At 40.9% G+C, this 21,382-nt stretch overlaps 1 protein-coding gene across 2 annotated transcripts in view; it reads left to right on the top strand.

Moving 5' to 3' along the window:
- The window catches only part of PDE10A (phosphodiesterase 10A), a 4,065,478-nt gene that overhangs the window by 2,141,253 nt on the left and 1,902,843 nt on the right, over positions 1 to 21,382 (top strand). The gene's annotated exons all lie outside the window — the stretch shown is intronic.

The raw sequence follows: 21,382 nt of genomic DNA, 5'->3' as shown, positions 1-21,382 counted from the left end.
CAAAGTATGTATAACCCATAAAGTCAAGAATTGGGATAATTGCCCGGAAAAATATGAACTGCTAAATATTGGTATTACTCAAATAATTTACTGGCATAAGAAGTTTGTGTGTTGACATTCATTTTTTGAAAGATAACTCTATAAGTGTATTGCTTAGTTTCATTAAATGGTGTAATCCTCATTATTGTGTAACAAAGTCAGAAACTTTAAAAGAGACAGAAAAGAACTGAGACATTATTGAGTATAGCCCTGAATAATCATAGATATTTGAGAGTTTTGCTGTTCAGGAACCAGAATTATATTTGACTAAATTGTAGGTGCTGTAAAATGCGGTTTGAACTCTGTTCCTTTGCAGAACATTGACATCTTGAGGTAAAGCTTTCTGTTATAGCACATCTTTTCTCTGGGCCGCGGTGGTTCAGTGGTTAGCATTGTCGCCTCACAGCAAGAGGTTCTCCCATCCGATTCTCAGCTGGAGCGCCATCTGTGTGGAGTCTGCATGCCCTCCCCGCGGTTATATGACATTTAAAGACATGCAGGTAGTTGCATGCGTGAATGGGTGTGCCTTCGTTGAAGGCTGGGTGTTGGGCTGGCACCTCGGCACTGTAAATATCCACTGCCTATCATTAGCAGACCAGAGTTCTGTTGAGGCGACCCCTAACCAGGAAAAGCAGGAAGACATTACTTTTTGTGTGCGTTTCTCTCTGCAGTTGGCTTAGAAGTAGGTAACTTTTCTGCTTGATTATGTTTACTGCCTCTGGCTAATCATTTTATAGAGCTGCCTCCTTTACCAATTCCCAGAGTGAGACATTTTTATGGACATGTGAGTTTATAAGGGCAAACCATACCCATTACAAGTCCAAAAGTTTGGTCTTCACATTTTTGGCAAAAATGAAGCTTAGTCTTGTATGATTTTAAATCAGTTCTTTTGTTTAGTATAGTATAAAGGGGTTTTCATTCATCCATCCATCCTCAACCCCTTTAGATACAAAATAATTGATGTGAAATTGTTCAATCTCGCCGTTTGTTCTTACACACAGGTTCGGAGCCGATCCTCGTCTCCGAGTCGGCCGCATCACCAGCTCCACATCTTCAAGAAAGCTCGAGGCGCAATAATATTCCATGATCCTCAGGTGCTAACCCTCAGATCTAGTTTGCCGCTAGCAGCAGATCGCATCGAGAGGCTCGGGCCAGTACATTTTTTTCTATTTTTCTTGTTATATACTTCTAATTTTACAGATTTATACTCATTCTTTATAGTGTTTGATAAGTTTTATTATATAGTTGTTGTTTAAGACTAGTTTAGTTAGTTTGTTACTTTAAAATTCTTAGTAAAGGCCTTAGGCTGTTTTCTGTCAGAATTTACAGTACTTAAAAAAAAAAAAAAAAAAAAAAAAAATAGTTTTTTGCCTTTAACTTTTTCGATTTTATATATATATATATTATAGTGTGCTGTGTGTGTTTTACATTTTATATATATATATATATATATATATATATATTACATTTAAATTGTATTATATAGGGATTTTTTCTTAAGTGTGCTGTGCTTTTTCTTGGATTTTTCCCTTTCTTTTAAAATGTCAGAAAAGACCAAATCTGGTTTCAAAAGGTGTCAGTGCGGACAGAAGATGTCCATTACTGACAACCACTCATCCTGCTTCTACTGTCTTGGCCCTCTCCACTTGCAGGAAGACTGTTCCATTTGTCATTCCTTTAGTGGGAGGGTCATGCTGGAAAGACGCAGGAAGTTGGTTGGCAGAGGGTTGCTTAAACCTGAGTTTCAGGAGGCCCTGGACAAGGCTGAACAGGTTTCTAAGTCTTCGAAGGGGTCGAAGTCTTCAAGAGTGTCAGAGCCCAAGTCATTTCTCCGAGCACCTCTTTTCAGATTCGGACACCGGCTCCTATGACTTTGGTGCCGGGTGTCGAGAGTTTATCTCTGCACGAGGCTCAGGTCTTGGAGCCGGTATCAGAGGTACCACCGTCTGCTATCCTTCGCTCGGTGACAGCTTTGATCCCTTCGACCCGTTCTTCGTGGCTACTTTCCGACTCCGATTTGGACCGAGTGGTACAAAAGCTTATGGAGAACTCGGCTTTGTCCAAATTAATCGAGGTTTCGTCCCAGCTGGTTTTGAAACTCGAAGCTATTCCAGTTCCCTCAACGCTTCCTCCGAGACCCGTCGAGTCATTGGTGTTAGGAGTAGAAGAACTGATGATTGTAGAGCCATCGGTGCCGAAGCCTCCAGTAGTGCTATCGGCTCCGTTGACCTCGACTTTTTCAGAACCAGCCGGAGAGTCTCAGAGCCGAAGATCTTTCCTGGGTTCCGGGGGGGATAGTTGAACCGAGATATCGGTTCTGACTCTTCCCCTCGGTGCCTCGGCTCAGATCAGTTCAGATCCGTCCTCGGTGTCGGAGCCCGTGGTTCCAATTCTGGATAAAAGACCTCCTTCTTTGGATCGGGTCGGATCTTCGGGTCGGGGCACCGGTGCCTTTGACATCATGAGGAAGGTCTTGTCTGATCAGACACATACTTCATCAGTATCTTCGTCTCCTTCCCCAAAAGGTCCGCTTTCTGCTTCTGTGCCTTCGGTGCCTACCAAGCGTCGAGTCCCAATGCCTCAGAAGTCCCCACAGGGTGACTCTGGTTCCTCAGATGCATCCCCAGAAGCTCCCGCTGAGGATGTTCCGAGGAAACGACTGTGCAAGAGGAGGCACATAGATTCCCCTCAGTAATCTCTCACATCTGATACCGATTTAGATGAAACAGAAGGGTCCCCACGGTCCACCTCTGAGGATGTCTCGTTTGCAGACATTTTGGAAATCCTGAAACAAAGGGGGGACTGGCAAAACCTTACCCCTTCTGTGGATGAATCGGTCTTACTGAAGGCATTTGGGACTCAACCTTCTACCTCCTGGGTGACTCCACCCTTTGACGATCTCATGGATCTAATAGCTCGAAGGGCTTGGGAAACACCTGATACAGTGGAACCAGTCCCTCGTAAACCAAATAAATACATGACGGCCCCCCAAGATAAATCTTATCTTACAAAAGGAGTTCCCGTAGATACTATGGTGGTGGCGGCGGCCACTAAGAAAAGATGTCTGATTCATCTTCCTCTGTCCATCCTCCTAATAAGGATTCTAGGACAATGGACAGCTATGGGAAGCGCATATTTAGTTCGGCGACTTTTTCCATCCGATCGCTCAACTACCTTACGCATTTCACGCGTTTACAGAGAGATCTCATTAAGGAACTGGGAGATACTCTCCAGGAACACACAGATGCTGCTGTCGCCGAGAAAGTGACAGCGCAACTTAACACCCTAAATTCCATAGTCATCTCGTCCATGAGGCTGATTTCATATGCAGCCGAAGGGTCGAGTAGAGCGGCAGCTTCAGCGATCGCCCTGAGAAGACAATCCTGGTTGCACTTATGCTCCTTTGCTGAAGCCTTTAAGTCTTCCTTTGCCAATGCCCCCTTTGATGGTGCCTCCTTGTTTGGCCCCAAAGTAAAGGAGACTCTCATGAGGTGTGAACAAGAAGGGAAGACCCTGTCTGCCGTAGGGGTCCGTTTTTCCGTCCCATCTAGACCCTACCCTAAAGGGCAATGAGGAGGAAAAATGTGGTTCCGAAAGACTCAGGAATCTTTTCAGCACACCCAAAGTGATGCCCCCTCCAGAGGCAGAGGAGGGGGAAGAAACGGAAGACGCCGCCCAGCCGGCAGAGGGGGTCCGCAAAATCAGGGTGACAGAGAGACCTTCTCTGGAAAGCCCTTCCAGCATTCCTGAGTGCAGGCCCGGCTGTCCTACTCTGGAGGCAGTCGGGGGTCGCTTGGCTTTATACCCAGAGGCCTGGCTAAATCTTACATCAGATTCCTGGGTAAAAAGCATAGTTACCAGAGGCTACAACATTCCCTTCATAAAAATGCCACCCAACTCCAAAAACTCCCAGACGTTCCACCCAGTCTGGGAGACCAAGCAACCATAGAGATAGGAAGGTTGTTCGAAAACGGAGTCATCCAACCAGTCCCAGCGGACCAAATAGGATCCGGAACTTACTCAAGGTTCTTTTTAGTTCCAAAGAAAACAGGGGACTGAAGGCCAATTTTAGACCTCAGCAAGTTAAATACCTTTGTGAAAAAGGAAAAGTTCCGTATGGTCACGCTTCAGTCAGTCCTCCCTTTTCTGCAGAAGGGCGACTGGATGTGCTCTATAGATCTCAAAGACGCATACTACCATATCAAGATGGCCAGGGCGTCCAGAGATCACCTGCGCTTCCGGCTGGGAGCCAGTCATTTCCAGTTTCGTGCTCTGCCCTTTGGTCTCACCCCAGCCCCCAGAGTGTTCACCAAATGCATGGCAGTAGTAGCGTCTCACTTGAGACGAAAGGGTTTTCGGGTGTTTCCTTATCTAGATGACTGGCTCCTATCCGCCACCACCGAGTATCGTCTTCTACAAGCCAGGGACTACACCATCAGTCTTTGCTCTTCACTAGGCATAACGGTGAATTTTGGAAAATCTGTCTTATCACCGTCACAGCGTATCTTATTTATAGGTGCACAGCTAGACACTTCCCTGGCTCAAGTTACTCCCCCCCCCCCCCCCCACCAAGAGTATCAGACCTCAGGCATCAAAATTCGCTCCTTCTTCACAACAAGAGAGTCCCTGCACGACAAATATTAAGAGTGCTAGGCTTGATGGCAGCCTCCCTTCTTGTAGTTCCTTTAGGCAGGATGCACATGAGGATTCTTCAATGGATGCTATTCGCCCAGTGGTCGTATCTACAACTTCCACTGTCTCACGAAATCTTGATCACGAATTCTTGCAAGAAGGATCTCTTGTGGTGGATACACAGTCAAGAGCTAACACTAGGATGACCGTTTGTATTACCCAGTCCGGTAGCAACTCTAACCACAGACGCTTCCCTGATAGGGTGGGGGGATTCTTTCAGGGACAAACAGTCCAAGGTCAGTGGTCCAACTTGGAGTACAATCTGCACTTCAGTGTTTCTAGCGTTGCAACACTTTCACAAGTCCTTACCTCAGGGAACAGTGACAGTTCAGACAGACAACATGTCAGTGGTCTGGTACATAAACAAGCAAGGGGGAACCAGATCTTACCCGTTATGCAGAGAGGCCCTCAGAATTTGGCAATGGGCAAAGTCCACTGGACGCTTTCTGATAGCAACGCACATCCCGGGGACTTCCAGTGTAATCGCGGACAAGCTGAGCAGAGCCATCCTGTTCCCTCACGAGTGGTCCCTCAAATCTCAAGTGTCGGAAGAGATCTTCTGCAGATGGGGCCAGCCTTGCTGAGACCTGTTTGCATCCCCATTGAATGCCAAATGCAGAAGCTATTTTGCCCTGTTATCCCCTCCAGGGGGTGTCCCCAGGGACGCACTGGTATACGATTGGCCCCCGGGTCTCCTGTATGTCTTTCCTCCTATTCCATTAATTCCCAGGTTTTTGCAGAAAGCCAAACGTCTAGACAGGACCATCCTACTAATAGCCCCATTCTGGCCTCGACAAATCTGGTTTCCCTTCCTTCAATCTCATCAAGTGGAGGAACCATGGATGCTGGACCCGGAGCCAGACCTGTTGACGCATTCGTCGGGAGTTCCTCACACCTTTCTCAAGTCCCTCAAACTGACAGCTTGGCTGCTCCGCTTCCCATTTTAGCCAGGTCGGAGTTACTATCCCCTGCAGTACAGCAAATTATTGTATCTTCCCACAAACCATCTACAAGAAAATTGTACAACAGCAAATGGAACCGTTTTACGCACTGGGCCTCCAAACAAGGTATAGATCCATTCGGGGCTCCAGTACACAAGATACTAGATTTTCTTACCACACTTTTTCAAGAAGGAGCATCAACATCCACTATAAGGGTTCAACTGGCGGCTTTATCCAATTTTCATATTGGCCGTGAAAATGGTTCTCTTATGTCCCACAGACTTTGTAAAGCCTTCATGAAAGGTACCTTTCACCTCCGTCCCCCCTTTCGTAATCCAATAGCACCTTGGAATCTTAATCTCATGCTGTCACAACTCATGTTTCCCCCTTTTGAACCAGCAGCCACAACTTCGTTAAAGTTCCTGTCGTGGAAAACACTTTTTCTGGTTGCCATCACTTCCACCAGGAGAGTTTCAGAGCTACAGGCTCTATCTATCCGACCCCCGTACATGATTTTTCATCCAGATAGAGTAACCTTGCGCACCAATCCGTCCTTCCTTCCGAAGGTTTGTTCGATTCAGAACATCAATCAATCTATCGAACTACCTACCTTCTTTAAAAATCATTCCAATAAGTTAGAATACACATTGCACAAGTTGGACGTTCACAGGCAACTAAGATTTTACTTACATAGGACAAAAGAGTACAGAAAGTCAGATCAACTATTTGTCTCATATGCTGACCAAAGGAAAGGACAGGCAGTAACGAAGGTTACCTTATCCAAATGGCTCTCAGATTGCATAAATTTTGTATATGCTGAATCGAAACAGCAACTCCCTTTCAAACCCAGAACTCATTCTACAAGGGCGATTGCTGCCTCTTCAGCCCATACCGCTCATTTGCCTTTAGATACCATTTGTGCAGCGGCAACTTGGGCAAAACCACATACTTTTATCGCCCACTATAAGCTAGACAAAAGCTCCAGGGATAGGGCGACGTTTGGTTCCACTGTACTCAAGAATGTTCTCCCTTGAGCCACCCGGGAAAAAGGAGCTAGGGACGCTACCCGTGTGTAAGAACAAACGGCGAGATTGAACAATTTCACAATAAGAAGTTATGTCTTACCATAACGTTCCATGTGAATTGTTCATCTCGCCTTTGTTCTTACATTCCCCCCCTCCATCCCCCGTCCTGCGGTCTGGGAGAACGGTTTCAACTAAATTCCTTTTAAGCCTTTTCTAGATATGGTTAGCATGTTATTGTACATTAGTAATGGCATCTTTTCTCCTCTACTTGACAGTAGGGTTCCAGACACTGTAGTATCTGTTTATAAGTGTTCTAGACACAGTTCTAAAAGGGATTCTTCTGGTATAGCAAACTAGATCTGAGGGTTAGCACCTGAGGATCATGGGATATTACTGTGCCTCGAGCTTTCTCGAAGATGCGGAGCTGGTGATGCGGCCGACTCGGAGCCGAGGATCGGCTCTAAACCCGTGTGTAAGAACAAAGGCAAGATGAACAATTCACATGGAACGTTATGGTAAGACATAACTTCTTATTTTATTCAACTATTAGAGGAAATTTAGGGGAAAAAAAATTTCTTCCAACCTCTTGGTGCATTTACTGTTTTTCATATTCTTTTTTGCAGGACATGACTGTCCTGCATAAGGAGGGAACAGGTGGCAGCGTAATTTTAATAATAAATCAAGTGTGGGTGGAGTGTGTGTGCATGTGGGGAAGGGGTGAAGAAAACTACATTTGGCATTTCTAGGCTTTAATTATAACAGCCTTGCCAGATTTCAGGAGGAAGTCCGGGAATTACAGAACATGATACAGCTTCAGGGACAGACACGCAAGTGTATTAAATTAGTCATCACATTTTTTCGTCTCTTCTTACTTTTTATATCAAGCTCTACAGATTGCTTTAACTTGTCTGTCTGTTTATTTATTTATTTTTAATGCTGTTTATAGCATGCCTTTATGAAGCCTTTTCTTCCTTGGCTTCAAAGCAGCTAAGCTTTCTGCTTGCTTACATTTACTGCTTCTGCTTAAACATTTTTAATCAAGTTTGTGTGTGTGTATAGAAAGAAAACAGCATGTGGCATAGGTTTTTATAGGCTTTTATTACACAAACCTTAACAGATTTCACAAGGGAGTCTGAGAGTTACTGAAGCTGATGTAGCTTTAGGGTCAGAGGCCCAAGTGTCTTAAATCAGTCATTATATTTTTTCTACTTTTTATATCAGTTGCTGTAGCTTACCTATTTATTTATTTTTTTATTTAATTTATGTATGCATGCATGCTTTTTGCCACTATTGGCCAACCATCCAGCTTCCCCCAATCATAAACAGCCTCTTTGTTCTCTGGCACTTGGAATTTCATCCAATGAAAAGATGAGTTCTGTCCAGAGGAGGCTGTTATTCAGGTGGATGAGGGTACTTTTTACCCTTGCTGGCATCCTGGCAATGAGGGCATTTATAATGGCCCTAACCTTGCCTTGCAGTGTGGTGTGAGATCCATGTCACCATGCCAATCTTTAGTGCATTCCAGATATGAGAGCATGCTTCCACACATTCATACTGAAGGCTACCACCTATTGTCTGGTTTAAAGTCTTGCATTTGAAATAACACTTCTCCTCTGAACGTTCTTGGCAGTGCACAGCTGGTTACACCTTAGCATTCTTCCCACCTTCCTCCCTCCCAGCTCTGTTAGGCAACCAAGCTACTAATTGAACTCAGATTGTATGGGTCATAGTCAGGGCTTTATCCTTGTTTGCCACTGGGGCTGGCTGCTTACCTTTCTAATTCCACTTCTTGTTTTCTTGCACCCCATTATGGCTGGCCTAGGAAATATTGAATTATTTTATCATTACTGTAGTTACTACTGCTCTAGGGAATTGTTTCAGATACTAAAAGCTGTTTGTCCCTGATAACAAGAAAATTACATAATTCAGCTTAGTTCAGAGAGAAATTCTATGGACAAATTCAGTGACACCTCAGGGAAGTATGCTTTTGAATCCCCACCATCACCCATGTAAATTGCTTGAGGTGGTGGTAGCTCAAGTGGATGTAAAGGGTCCCACAGCAGGTACTCAGAAGAGTAGGGGAAGTTTCCCAATCCCTGGCCAAATTTCCACAATAATATAAATACCATCTCAGGTCTCCCCTGAAAAGAGGCAGCTAGCCAAGTGGGACTAACCCAGTCAACAAAAGGATAAATAAATAAAATAAAAAAATAAAATTGTACTGCTTTTCAGAATTATCTTTTCAAACTGTCCTTGAGTTTGCTGAGCTAATCTTCTCCCAGTGTATTTAACCATTTTCGGCTGTTGAATACTTTGTCTCACATTACTCTGTCCGCTCTTTAGTCTGCAGTTAACCAGTGTCATTTAGAATCACTGTATCACACTTACACACCTTAACTGGACAAACCATTAAGTCCTATTTTTCCATAGTGGCTCCCTGCTTTACAACGTAAATGCATGATTTGAACCTTAGCCCCCTGTAAGGTGGCTTTGACAGTCCATTGAGTATTAGATTACCTAAGATTACAGGGTTTATATATATATATATATATATATATATATATATATATATATATATATTTTTTAACATTTAAAGATGGTGTTATTTGTTTCTTTTTCTTTACTTCTGGTGTGCCTTTTGTTATACAATTTTGGTTGGTTTAAGAGTTTATGATGTCATTTAATCAATCTATTTAAATTGGGTAGGTAATGAATTGTTTTGTATTCTGATTAAGTCTCCGCAGATGAGATGAAAGCGCTTAATACTGTTTTTAATTATTTTTGGTTTTATTAATTAAAGTTTTTCATGTGTTGGATCCGGACTGTCATTTTCCATATTGGTGCTATTGGTTTAGTTGTAAAATTACAGGGTTTTATGTTGCCATGTACTGCTTCTGAGCTGAGTGTGAATTAACTTGAAACATATTTTTCCTATGTAGAAATTGTTTATTTTTGTCCAGTATGACTTTCCTGGTAAACAAATGTAAAATAAATAATTTTTCTTTTGTGGGTTGGCATAGTGTTTTAAAGTGCTTTTTAGTGTGTTTTTCTGTCAAAACATGAACTTTTTTGGATTGGTAATGTGTACTGGCAATTGCTGCTAGTCTTAGCAGGAAAGATGCATCATTTATGGCTTCACTCTGTGTCTGTCCTCCTTCCAATCACAAAAAGAAAAAAATTAAGCAAACAGCCTTTGCCACCACAGCAGACTAGAAATTTACCTAATTTGCAGGTGGCAGTCGGCCATTTGTTTTACCTCAGATCACTCTTCTTTTTTTGTCCTGGATCCCCCTGGCATAGCACCTGCAACAACTGTGGACTGGGGATGTTCTCAACAACTGTTATGGACCCATCAGTGAGCAAGGGAGAGAGACACTTTTTCCTGGGAGAGGGAACAGGGAAGTTTCCCCTGTTGGTGCAGAATCTTGTGGACATCCCTGGGGAAGCTGCTGCTGCTGTCATTAGTAACATGGTTGGCCCCATTTTTCAATTCAAAAACAAAGAGATCCTACTGCTACTAAGCATTTAGTTAATTCCAGTCTTATTCTTTCTAATAAATATGGCAAAATTATTGATAGGTCTGGGGAAAAACTGTATACTCCTACAACATTGATTTTCAGAATTTTAAATTGTCAGGCTCATAGTTTAAAGTTTGTCTGCCAAACTGTGAAAATATTAGGAATATTTTATCTACAATTTCTTTGAGAAGAAAAATCTGCTATAAACAACTTTGTTTCTTCTGTTGCACAGGTCACTCACTACTCATTGTTTATTGTGTGTATATGAATATGTTGATACTTCTTCCAAGGCTGTTGAGAAGGTTTGCATGGCTGCATTCTCAGAATCTCCCAGATTATGTTAAAATGAGATTTTATGTTCTTCCTTGGTTAGAGATTGTGTTTTTCCCCTCTGCTGCAAAGATTATCAAAAAGTGTGATGGAAAGGGCAGTCTGATCCAGAGAATCTAAGATTTTTCAGTCCTAATTTTCCAAAGGATTTTCTTTCTCCTGATTCAGTTGTGACAAAAAAAAAAAAGAAACAGAATAAGCAGCCTCAACAAAATACAGGTGCAAGCCTGAATTATTATTCAAGAGAGACTGTGAACCTCTCCCACCCTGGCCTCCTTTTTCCTCCCAGAAAGTCTTAGTCTCCATTGTCTCTTTGACAACAGTTAGTTTCAGATATCAAGGTTACAGATAGCAGTAGGAAGAAATTATTCCTTTCTAGTGGATCATTCTTCATCCTCCAGAGCAGACGTTTTTGTTTCCAATGATTCTTCATCACATGCTTTCCCAAGGAGTGATAGAACCAATTCCTCCTTCTCAGGTGGAGAAGGGTTTTTATTCAAGGATGTTCATAGTGACAAAGAATGAAAATTCTTGGTGACCAGTTTTGGATCTTTCTTTCCCAAATCTGTTTTTCATTGTGCCCAAATTCAAAATGATGTCCTTTTACAACCTGTTACCTCTTCTTCCTCTTTCAAGTTTCTTGGCAACACTAGACTTAAAAGATGCTTGTGACATCCTTATTCATCCAGACTTCAGATGTTTCTTAAGGTTTTATGTGTCTGGATCACACCCTCAATTCCTATACTTACACTTTTGGGCTATCCACTGCACTAAGAGTGTTCACAGTGCCTAGCACCAGTTATAACTTAGGTGTACACATTTTTCTGTATTTATATGACATGCTTATCTTTGCAGATTCTTTTTCAAAAGTGTCAGGAATCTCTCACTCTCTTGGGTGACAGGCCTGTTAAAAAATGGGATTCCAAGAGAACATTCAAATGTCTTTCTTGACTCCTCCATACACAGTTGTGTTCCTGAGATGTCAAATAGAAATCTCAGTGCAAAGTGCTTTTCCTCTGTAGGAAAAAAAAATAGATCTTTATTTAGCTCTATTTCTAAGGTTTTCCACTCAAACTTCGGTCACTGTGAGGAAGTACCTCAAGGTTTTGGTCTTGTGATACCCCTAGTAAGACTCCACATGACAAAGATGCAGTGGTATCTGAAATATCTTTCATCCTTGCATCAACACACTTTATCTTTTTATATCCCAGTGCTAGAGTTTGTCAGAAGAGAAATATTTTGGTGGAAACAACAGATATCCTTAAATCCAGGTCTGCCCTTCTCCCTCCCTGCTCCAAAGCAGTCAGTTAGCCATCACAGATGCTTTGGAATTCAACTGGGGAGCAGTTTCAGAAGGGATAAAAGTGCAGTGAGTGTGGGACACCAAGAACACATACAAGTACATAAATATTAGAGGAAATGCTTGCCCTGATGGAGGCACTCAACTATCTGAACAATCTTTTGCCCTTGGGACCCTTCAGATGATTACAGACAATGCTACAGTCATGAACAAACAACGGGGAAAATGTCATATCTCCTTTGCAAATTAGCCATGTTAACTTGTGATATATCTTTAGAGCACAATCTCCCTCTACAGGCATTCTATGTTCTGTCAGAACAAAATTGTATGGCAAACAAGCTGAGCTTGACCAGGGCAGACAGTAACAAATGGAAACTACAGCAGGGGGTTTACCAAGATTTACCCATCTGTTGGGGAGTTCTTCAAGTAGAACTCTTTGCTTCCTCTCTGAACAGTCAACTGGTAAAATTATTTTCTAACACTCCATGCAGGAAGGTCTGGAAGATGGATGGCTTTTCTTTTCCTTGGACAGAAATGTTCATGCGCTTTTCCACCCTTTCCACTAACATCCAGGGTACCTTTGAGGATTCAAAAGTAACACCACAAGATCATTGTTGTGGCTGTCGTCTGGCCCAGGCAACCATAGTTCCTCCTCCTTTTCGAAATGGCCAGGGGAAACTATCACAAGCTTCCTCACAGACTTGCTTCCAGGGGTGTTTGATACACCCCGACTTCAGTCAACTTCAATTTGCCTGCCTGGATGACAGGGTCTTAATTATTTTTAGACAATTGTTTACTGAGGATGTGCAGCAGGGTACTATTGGAGCTAAGAAAGCCTGCTACTAGAAAATCATATATTAGCAAATATAAAATGTTTTCTAGGTGGTGCCAACAACATAACCAGCATCCATTCAGGGCTAGTTGTTCTCTGGTTCTACATTATTTGTGTGAGTTACTGTCCTGTGGCCTTTCTTATCCCTCTATCAAGGTTTATTTACCAACCACTTCAGCATGTCTGCTTATGGATCCTCCTCCTTCAGTGCAGTCTAATTTCAAAGTGTTCTTGAAAGGTGTTTTGCTCAAGAGGACTCCAAGAAAACCATTGGCCCCTTCTCGGGATCTTAATTTTGTGTTAGAGAAGCTAACACTTGCTCCACTTGAATGAGCTAATCTGGCTGACTTCAGGATCTTAACAAAAACACTGTCACTGATTGATTGCTCTGAGCTCTGCAAGAAGGGTATCTGAGTTGCAAGCTCTTATGGTGAGTGAACCCTATCTCATTTTGCATAGGGACAGAGTTTCTTTGAGAATTAATCCTTCTTTTATGCCTAAAGTTGTATCTAAGCTTACTTAAAGCCAAACTGTTCATCTCCCCACCTTCTTTCCAGGACCTAAAAATGCAGCAGAAAGGATGACCACAGACACTTTGAGCACGGTCTTGACTGAACTAAATCGTTCAAATCTTCAGATCAATTGTTTGTTTCTTGTGGATGTATAAAGAAGGGAAAACCTTTGCCAAAATAAATGGTTGTCTAAGGCATTTACATTTTGCTGTATTCACCACAACAAGCCTATTCAGGCACTGCCAAGGCCTCTCTACCAGGCCCTTGGCCTCATCAGTTGCTTTTTGGAAAGGATTGAATTCTAGAAGCTGCTACATTGTGCTCTGTACATACTTTTACAAATCACTATAAGCTTGATTCCTTCTGTAAGTCCTGATCAGGTTTTGCTAGGAACATTTAATGTACAATTTACAGACTCCACTGTGATGCAACCTACCAGAGAAGATAGATACCAGGAAATGGCCCAACTTGAGAGGAAGAGGAAAGCAGAGATGAAATGGCGAAAGAAAAAGGTCCAGAGGTCCAGAAATGTGTAGTCATTCGGCATCAAAGGGGTGAATAGTGAGTTAGAGGTTTGGAATTTATCTGATGTTGAACTATCTTTGTCTGACTTGTCATTTTTAGCCAAAAGACTGCAATTTATCCCTTCAAGTAGTGCTACAGTAACTGATGCTCTGACAGAGCTTAAAGTTTTACAAGGAATTTGAACCTGGAACTTTTATTTAAAAATGGTGTGTATGATAAAAATAGTTGTAGATTTTCCAGCACATTTATACCAGTTAGTGCACCAGTTATCAATGCTTTTTAGAATGTATCTGAACAGCAGATACGTAAACTGTTTGAACAACCTATCATTGGTAAGTATTATAATTTAACATTAGATGAACAAGATTTCATTGTGTTAATTATATAATAACATGGATATTGCTATAAACCAAGCAGATACAGGGGTGCCATGGTGTTAATAAATTTGAATGATTACTTGTGGTCTATGACAGATTTTTTTAAATTATGTGAATGTGTTTAAAGTTACTGCAGTGGTGGTGCTGCGGTAGCGTTGTTGCCAGTTAGACGTTGCCCGTTCGATTCTCAGTTAGAGCGTCTTCTGTGTGGGGACATGCGTGAATGGGCGTTCCTTCGTTGAAAGTTGTGCGTTAGGCCCAGCAAGCCAGCACGTAAAAATTTACTGCCAATCATTAGCGGACCGGAATTCCACCGTGGCGACCCCTAACCAGGAAAAGCCGAAAGACACAAGCAAGTATGAGTATGGCTAATAATATTATACAAAGTGTTACCAGTTGCATCTATGGTTTGCAGACACAAAATGAAATTACTGTTGAAACTTTTAATTTTCTGTTTGTGGTCATCCCCTTATTCTAATATTGTATGGTCTGCCAAAAATCCATAAAGATTCATGACATCCCCTAATGAAACCCACTGCATCAGGTAAAGGCTGGGCAACAGAACCAGTTTTGCTTTATTTAGAATATCTGTTACGGCCATTATTGACTAATGTATATAGCTCTATTTGTGATACTAATGACTTCTTTTAAGATGCTATGTCATTGGTATGAAACCAATACCATCCAAGACTATATGTTGGTTACATTGGAGTCATTGTTTACTGTCATACCTAATTTTTATGGCATAGAAGCCATTAGAAAACATTTGGTCATTAATACTGATTTTGTAGGTAGTAAGACTGAAACTATCTGTAACCTTTTCGAATTGGTTCTCACCAGTAATGTTTTTATGTTTGATAATACCTTGTATCTCCAGATGTTGGGGGTAGCAATGGGGATCACGGTTGCCAACACTTATGCAAATCTTGTTTTAGATCAATAGGAAAATAGTTATGTATGCAATCCAGCAGTTGTTTATACAGAAAATGTCTTGTTTTATCGGTGTTTCATGTATGATATTTTTACGTTACGGGAGGGTGAAGTTTATTAAGGTATGTAGAATTTTTTAAAAATACTAATTTATTGAAGTTTAAGTTAAAATTTTTCATCAAATAAGATTCACGTTTTAGATATTCTAATTAAAAAAACAAGGACAAGAATTATCTACATGTTTGTTTAAGAAAGATGTACAGGCAAATAGATTTTTGCATTGACAAAGTATGCACCATAGACATGTTTATAGAGGGATCGTTAAAAGTCAGTTTTTAAGAGTAAGTAGGTTGACTACTGATTTAGAGGCATGTAAACAACAAGTCCAGAGAATGGAAAACAAATGTTTAGATAAACAATATGATAAAGATCTTTTAGATGAGATGTGCGATCACATTCTTAATGAACGTGAACAGCAGGCACTGCCATATTTTGCTAGCTGCCAGCAAAGGACAGTAGTATTTAGTAATAATGCTACAAGTGATAGTAGTCTGATTCATTATGTTATATATATAATGTTAGAACAAAGGAGATTATTAAGGTTATCCAGAATAACTAGAGAGATTTTTCAACTAGAGGAAATTGCAGAACCTTTAACAAAATGATGTGATAAAGAAATGCATCAAGAAGAAAAATCTACCACTAGTAAAAAGATAGGTACGGTTCCTTGTTATAACTGTAGTTTCTGCAAATATCTGTTGAGCGGTATTGATTTTATTCATCCTACTACTCAGATAGAATTTGAATTTAGCTGTTTTGTGACATGTAGTACAACAATTGTAGTGTATCAAGTTGTTTGTGTGGCATGCCCATCCTTCTATATTGGTAAATGTAATAGAAAGTTAAAAGAACAAATCTCCAAACATGTCTCAGAAATATGAAGGGGTGTATTTACCAAGTCTTTAGCCAGACATGTTAATGATAATGGTATGGAATTTAAATTTAGAGGAGTTCAGAAATTAATTAATAATACAGGAGGTAATATTATTAATAAAACAGAAGTAGCCAAATATAAATGGATAGAAAGACTGCAAGTGGATAAACCCCCAGGACTTAAAGCATTAGCAAGTTTTAAACCTATTCTCAAGTTGAAACAGATGAAATTATGGGATTGTTAGAGTTTATAATTTTCTGCTTTTAATTGTTTCATTTATTCTATCTATGAATTGGTTTGTATGAAGTGTTAATTATACATTGTATAGTTTAACCATATGTATTTATTTGTATGCATTTGCGTTTTTAAGTTAATACAGATTTAAGACAATTAAGTTTGGTTGAAGTATTTCTGTGATCTATGTAAAATGGGTGGCTGTGTATGAATTAAATATATACACTGATGAAGGGTTAGTCCCGAAAGCTTTGTGTGTTGCATGATTTCTGAGTAAAATATTTGGCGGTTGACATCCTGCATATGAATTTTCTTTTTGCATTGCTTTATTTCACTGTTGATATCATTATTCAAGCCCCTTTCCTTTGGATTGTTGTGTTTTGCTAGGACAATTCTCCAGAAGCTCCTGGACTCTTCTTCCATCTTCTAGATGTAGTTAACTAGAGTAATCTCCCCATATAGCTAAGGCTACTGCAGCAATGATCAGTACGATGAACATAGTACAGTTGTATAAGTAACCTTACCATAATGGTAGATGTCCGAATGATCACTGCTGCAGTAACCTCTCCTTCCCTCCATCCACCTTGTTTTTTGATGTTCTTTTTATACCAGAGTATGGCATTTATTTTTGTTGCTCCTAGCTTTGTTCTTTCAAGACTCAGCCTCCCTCTATCTGTTAGCAGGCAAGCTCTGAAGGGCTTCATGCCAACACTATTCTTTTAGTCAACTGATCTCAAGTCTAGCTGCCTGACAGTTTGGGCATGTGGAAGATTCTCTGTAGCTTTGGAAGCTGGCTAGCTGTTATATCCATGGCATGATTTAACCCATACAGCTAAGGCTACTGCAGCAGTGATAATTTTGAACATCTACTGTAATGGTAAGTTTACTTAAACAACTGTACTTATCTGTTTAAGAGTCCTATGGTGAACCTTTCTGGGGTTTCCCTAGCATCTGATAAGCCTTCAGAACTCCTTCCCAATGCTAACATTCTTCCTTCAGAAAAGGATAACAGGGCTATAGATGGGGCCAGATAAAAAGGTTTATACCTCCACTACCTTGTCATTCAGGGCCACTAATTTCCAAACCCCGATGACCAAATATTTGATATCTTTTCTCAATTGTTTACAAAAGGTAATGGTGGATTTGCAAGGTACTTACTCCAAACAAGAATTGTTAGTCTTACTTAATCAGGCAACACAAGCGGCAAGATACAACATTAAATGCAGTTCACTTGCTATGGGCTCTGTACTATGCAGGTATGCATGGTTACACAACCAGCCTATTCTTGAGGACTAGAAAGTGAAAGTACTGCACTTCCCTTTAGACAAGGATTTCTTGTTTGGCCCTCAAGTGGCCAATCTTTTTAGCACCCTTTAAGAGCTGGGTAAAACCCTGTACTGCAGGCAGCTTCTGTTATCCTTTGTAGCTAGGTACCAGAAACATTACTCAACCATAAGCACAGAAAGGCTCTCAGAAAGAGATTCACAGATAAATTACACAGGGAGGCCTCCCTTTGTGGTCAAACCTGTGTTAACTGTCTTTCACCTCCTTTTCCCCTTGCCCCCAGCCCAACCATACCCCCCTCAAAAAGACTGACCCAGTCTCCTTCCACTTGGGAAATGATCAGCACAGACAAAGGAGTGCTAGCTATAATAAAAAAAAATGGTTATGCCATGTCTTGGCTGTAGATTCATCTTTAAAATGGCATAGCCTCACCTCCACACAATTAGGTTCATCTGCTTCCACCCATTTCTGAGGAACTATGGACACAAGGCACAATAAAGCAGGTGCCAAAAGAGTTTGTGAGAAAGGACGTTTTTACTCCAGACCCTTAATGCAAAGGAAAGAAGGGGCAATAGAAACTCATACTGGATGTCTCCCTACTAAACATCTTCTTAAAACTGCATACTTTCAAAATGCTTTCCCTACACACACTTCTACCTTTCTTTTTGCGCCAGGCTTTTCTCGTATCCCTATATCTAAAGGATGTTTGCCTCCATTAACTAATTCAGATCCCTTGCAGGAGTTTCCGGAGGTTTCATATTGGTTTATCCCCCTATCAGATTGCTGCTTTGCCTTTTGGGCTTTTTAAAGCTCTGAGAGTTTTTACAATGTGTCTGACACCAATGATCCCCTTCTACTAAACCCAGGGAATTCAGATTTTCCCTGCTAAGACAATCTGTTAACCTAAGCTTCTTCCCCTTAATTTCTCCAACAACAACTTCAGTTCATCCTCCTTCTCCCTTAGTTTGGGTTCACCATTAACTACAAAAAATAATCCTTCCTGCAGCCATCTCAGGACCTATTTTTTTTCTGGGCTGTAGGCATGACACAAAAAGAATGCAGGCCTTCCTACTGCAAGAGAGAAGGTGCAGAGCCATACAACTTTGTGTCCCTCAGCCAGTGCTCAGCAAGAGAGATCCTAAGGGCTCTGGGGTTCATGGCAGCTACTGTCCCAGTGCTCCCCTTACCCAGACTGCATATAAGGAAAATTCAATGTACCTGAAAACAGTTTGGTCTCAGCACGCTTACCCTCTAGACACAGTGATCCTTTTTTACCATGTCTCAGATGGAAGTTGTTAAGGTGGAAGGAGCAGGTGAATAGGGCTTCCCTTCACTTCTCCAGCTCCAGTTCAGGACAGACAACCAATGAGTGCAGGGCAGATGGCAGCCAAGACTACTAAAAGAACACATCGACATGAAAGAAATGAGGGCACTCATCCAATCTCTTCAGGTCTTTTCGCATCTCTAGAAACCAGGAACCCTACAAGTGTTCACAGACAATACAAGTGTAACAGGGTATATAAACAAGCAAGGAGGGACCAGATCTTAAAACTTGTAACCAAACACTTCCTCACAAAACACCAAACAGATTGCGGTCCCAGTCAACAATAAAGGATATCTTCTAGAGTTCAATCAAATGCAGCCAGGAATACACCAAAAAATAGTTTATTGCACAAAACGATCCATAGTAGTAAAAAAACAATAGTCCTGTATACAACCAGAGCCTTAGATTAAGCGCTTTCGTCTCCAGTCGGAGACTTCATCAGAATCCAAGGATTAACAATACTAACACCCTTTTATACTAACTAGCTGGCATCTAATTAAATAATTAATTAATTGATTTAATTTTCTTAAGGTAAAACCTTACCAAAAATACTTTTAAGAGCATTTGAAAATCTGTATGAATAAGTAATTTGCAGATTAAAATAAACACAGTAAATAGGTATTAAACACACAATAAATACAAATATAAGAAATATATATAATAAGCGTAATGGTGAACAAATATATGATAATTCTAATAAATATATATATATATATATATGTGTATGTGTATACTAAAATATTTAAATATATCTATGTATGTAAAAAGCCACTGCAATGAAATTATAATATATAATATATAATATATAAATATATTTACCGCAATCTGTTTGGTGTTTTGTGAGGGACCAGATCTTATCAACTGTGCAGACTGAATCAAGAAGCTTGGGTCCTTGCCGCCAAGAAAAAACATGTCACCCTCAGCAACATACACCCCATCATAGGATAGTGTGGTGGGCAGACTGTTTAAGCATATCCTTAGAGGAACCTCATGAATGGACCCTGAACTGTCTGTTCCAGCAATGAAGGGGGACTCCAGAGATAGACCTGTTTGTTTCAAAGACCAACATACAGCTTCCACTGTTTTGCATCAGGGAACTTTGCCTCTCAGCTTGGAGGACAAATGTGTTCTTCTTTCAGTAGAAAAGGAAGTTCCTCTATGCCCTCCCTTTACTACCCCTTATTCCAAGAGTTCTTTTAAAGACCCAAAAAGAACAGCCGCAGCTACTGTTAGTGATTCCATTTTGACCAAAGCTGCATTGGTTTACTACTTTTTCTACCCAGGAGCAAGTGCTATAAACTGCCAAAACAAGCAGATCTCATCACTCAACAGAGTTACTACTGCACCCCAGTCTACCATCCCTAAAGCTAACTCAATGGATGATAGAGTTCTAATTTCCTACAAGCACCGTTTTTCTGAGGATGTCATTTAGGTTCTCCAAGAAACCAGTAGACCCAACACTCAAAAGTCTTACATAGGAAAATGGAAGAGATTCTCCAATTGGAGCCAAAGAAATGGAAAGAAGTCCAACCAACTAGAGGTGCTTTCCATTCTGAAATATCTCTATGAGCTATTACATACAGGTCCGTTCTATTCTTTCATCTAAGCTTGTCTGTCAGCCATCTCCCCTTGCTTCTTGCTTGCTTCTCACTTCCCACTTATGTCCAGATCTATGTTCAAGCTATTCCTGAAAAGAGTACTGTACCTGAAACCACCTAGAAAGCCCACTACACCTGCTTGGGACCTCAACTTTATGATAGAGAAGTTTACCTTGATTCCTTTTGAACCAGCATCATCATCAAACTTCAAATTCTGTACTTGTTAAACTATCTTTCTGGCCCTCACTTCATCTTGGAGACTTTTTAGAACTTCAGGCACTCATGGCCATTCTCTCTTGCTTATGATCACAAAGACAGGGTGACTCACAGAACTAAATCTTCATTTATGTTTAAGGGAGGGAACAAGCTGTGCCTCTTTCAGACCTTACACCTGTCTACCTTCTTTTCCAACCCACAGAATTGGGGGGAAGGATATTTCATTCCCTGGACATTCACAGGCAGCTAAGGTTCTTTTTGGACAAAACAAAATCCATTCAAAAATCTGATAAACTGTTTCTTTCTTTGTTGGACTCTAAACTGGGCCAACTGTTATCCAAACAAACCATTGTAAGCTGGATCTCTAAGGCCATCTCATTTTGTTACTCTACATGGTAAGTCCTTGCCTTTGATTTCACTCTACCAGAGCAGTAGCAGCCTCTGTAGGTGGATGCCAGGTTCATTCTGGAAGCTGCCACCTGGTCATCTGTAATACTTTCACCAAACTCTACAGTAGTAATAGTAGTAGTAGTATCAATTTTCAAGGTCCAGAGCTGCTTTAACTGGCCTCTTGGACAGCTCTGCTGCCTTCTAACCAGCCTCCTCTACTTTGCCTTTAGCTCTGAGAATCACCAGTACTTATCTCCTCCCCACAATTTTTTATGGCACTTAAATCTTTACTAACCTTCAGGTATAACAAAAATCAAAACTGGAACAATGCTATAACAAAATTATTAAATTTGCAACAAATTCTCCTTTCAAAAACCAACA

Source organism: Protopterus annectens, chromosome 1.part0, assembly GCF_019279795.1.
Source record: "Protopterus annectens isolate FY-2018-M chromosome 1.part0, PAN1.0, whole genome shotgun sequence".
Classification (NCBI taxonomy): Eukaryota; Metazoa; Chordata; order Ceratodontiformes; family Protopteridae; genus Protopterus; species Protopterus annectens.
Note: the sequence above shows the minus strand (reverse complement) of the source record. Positions and strands in the feature narration are given on the sequence as shown.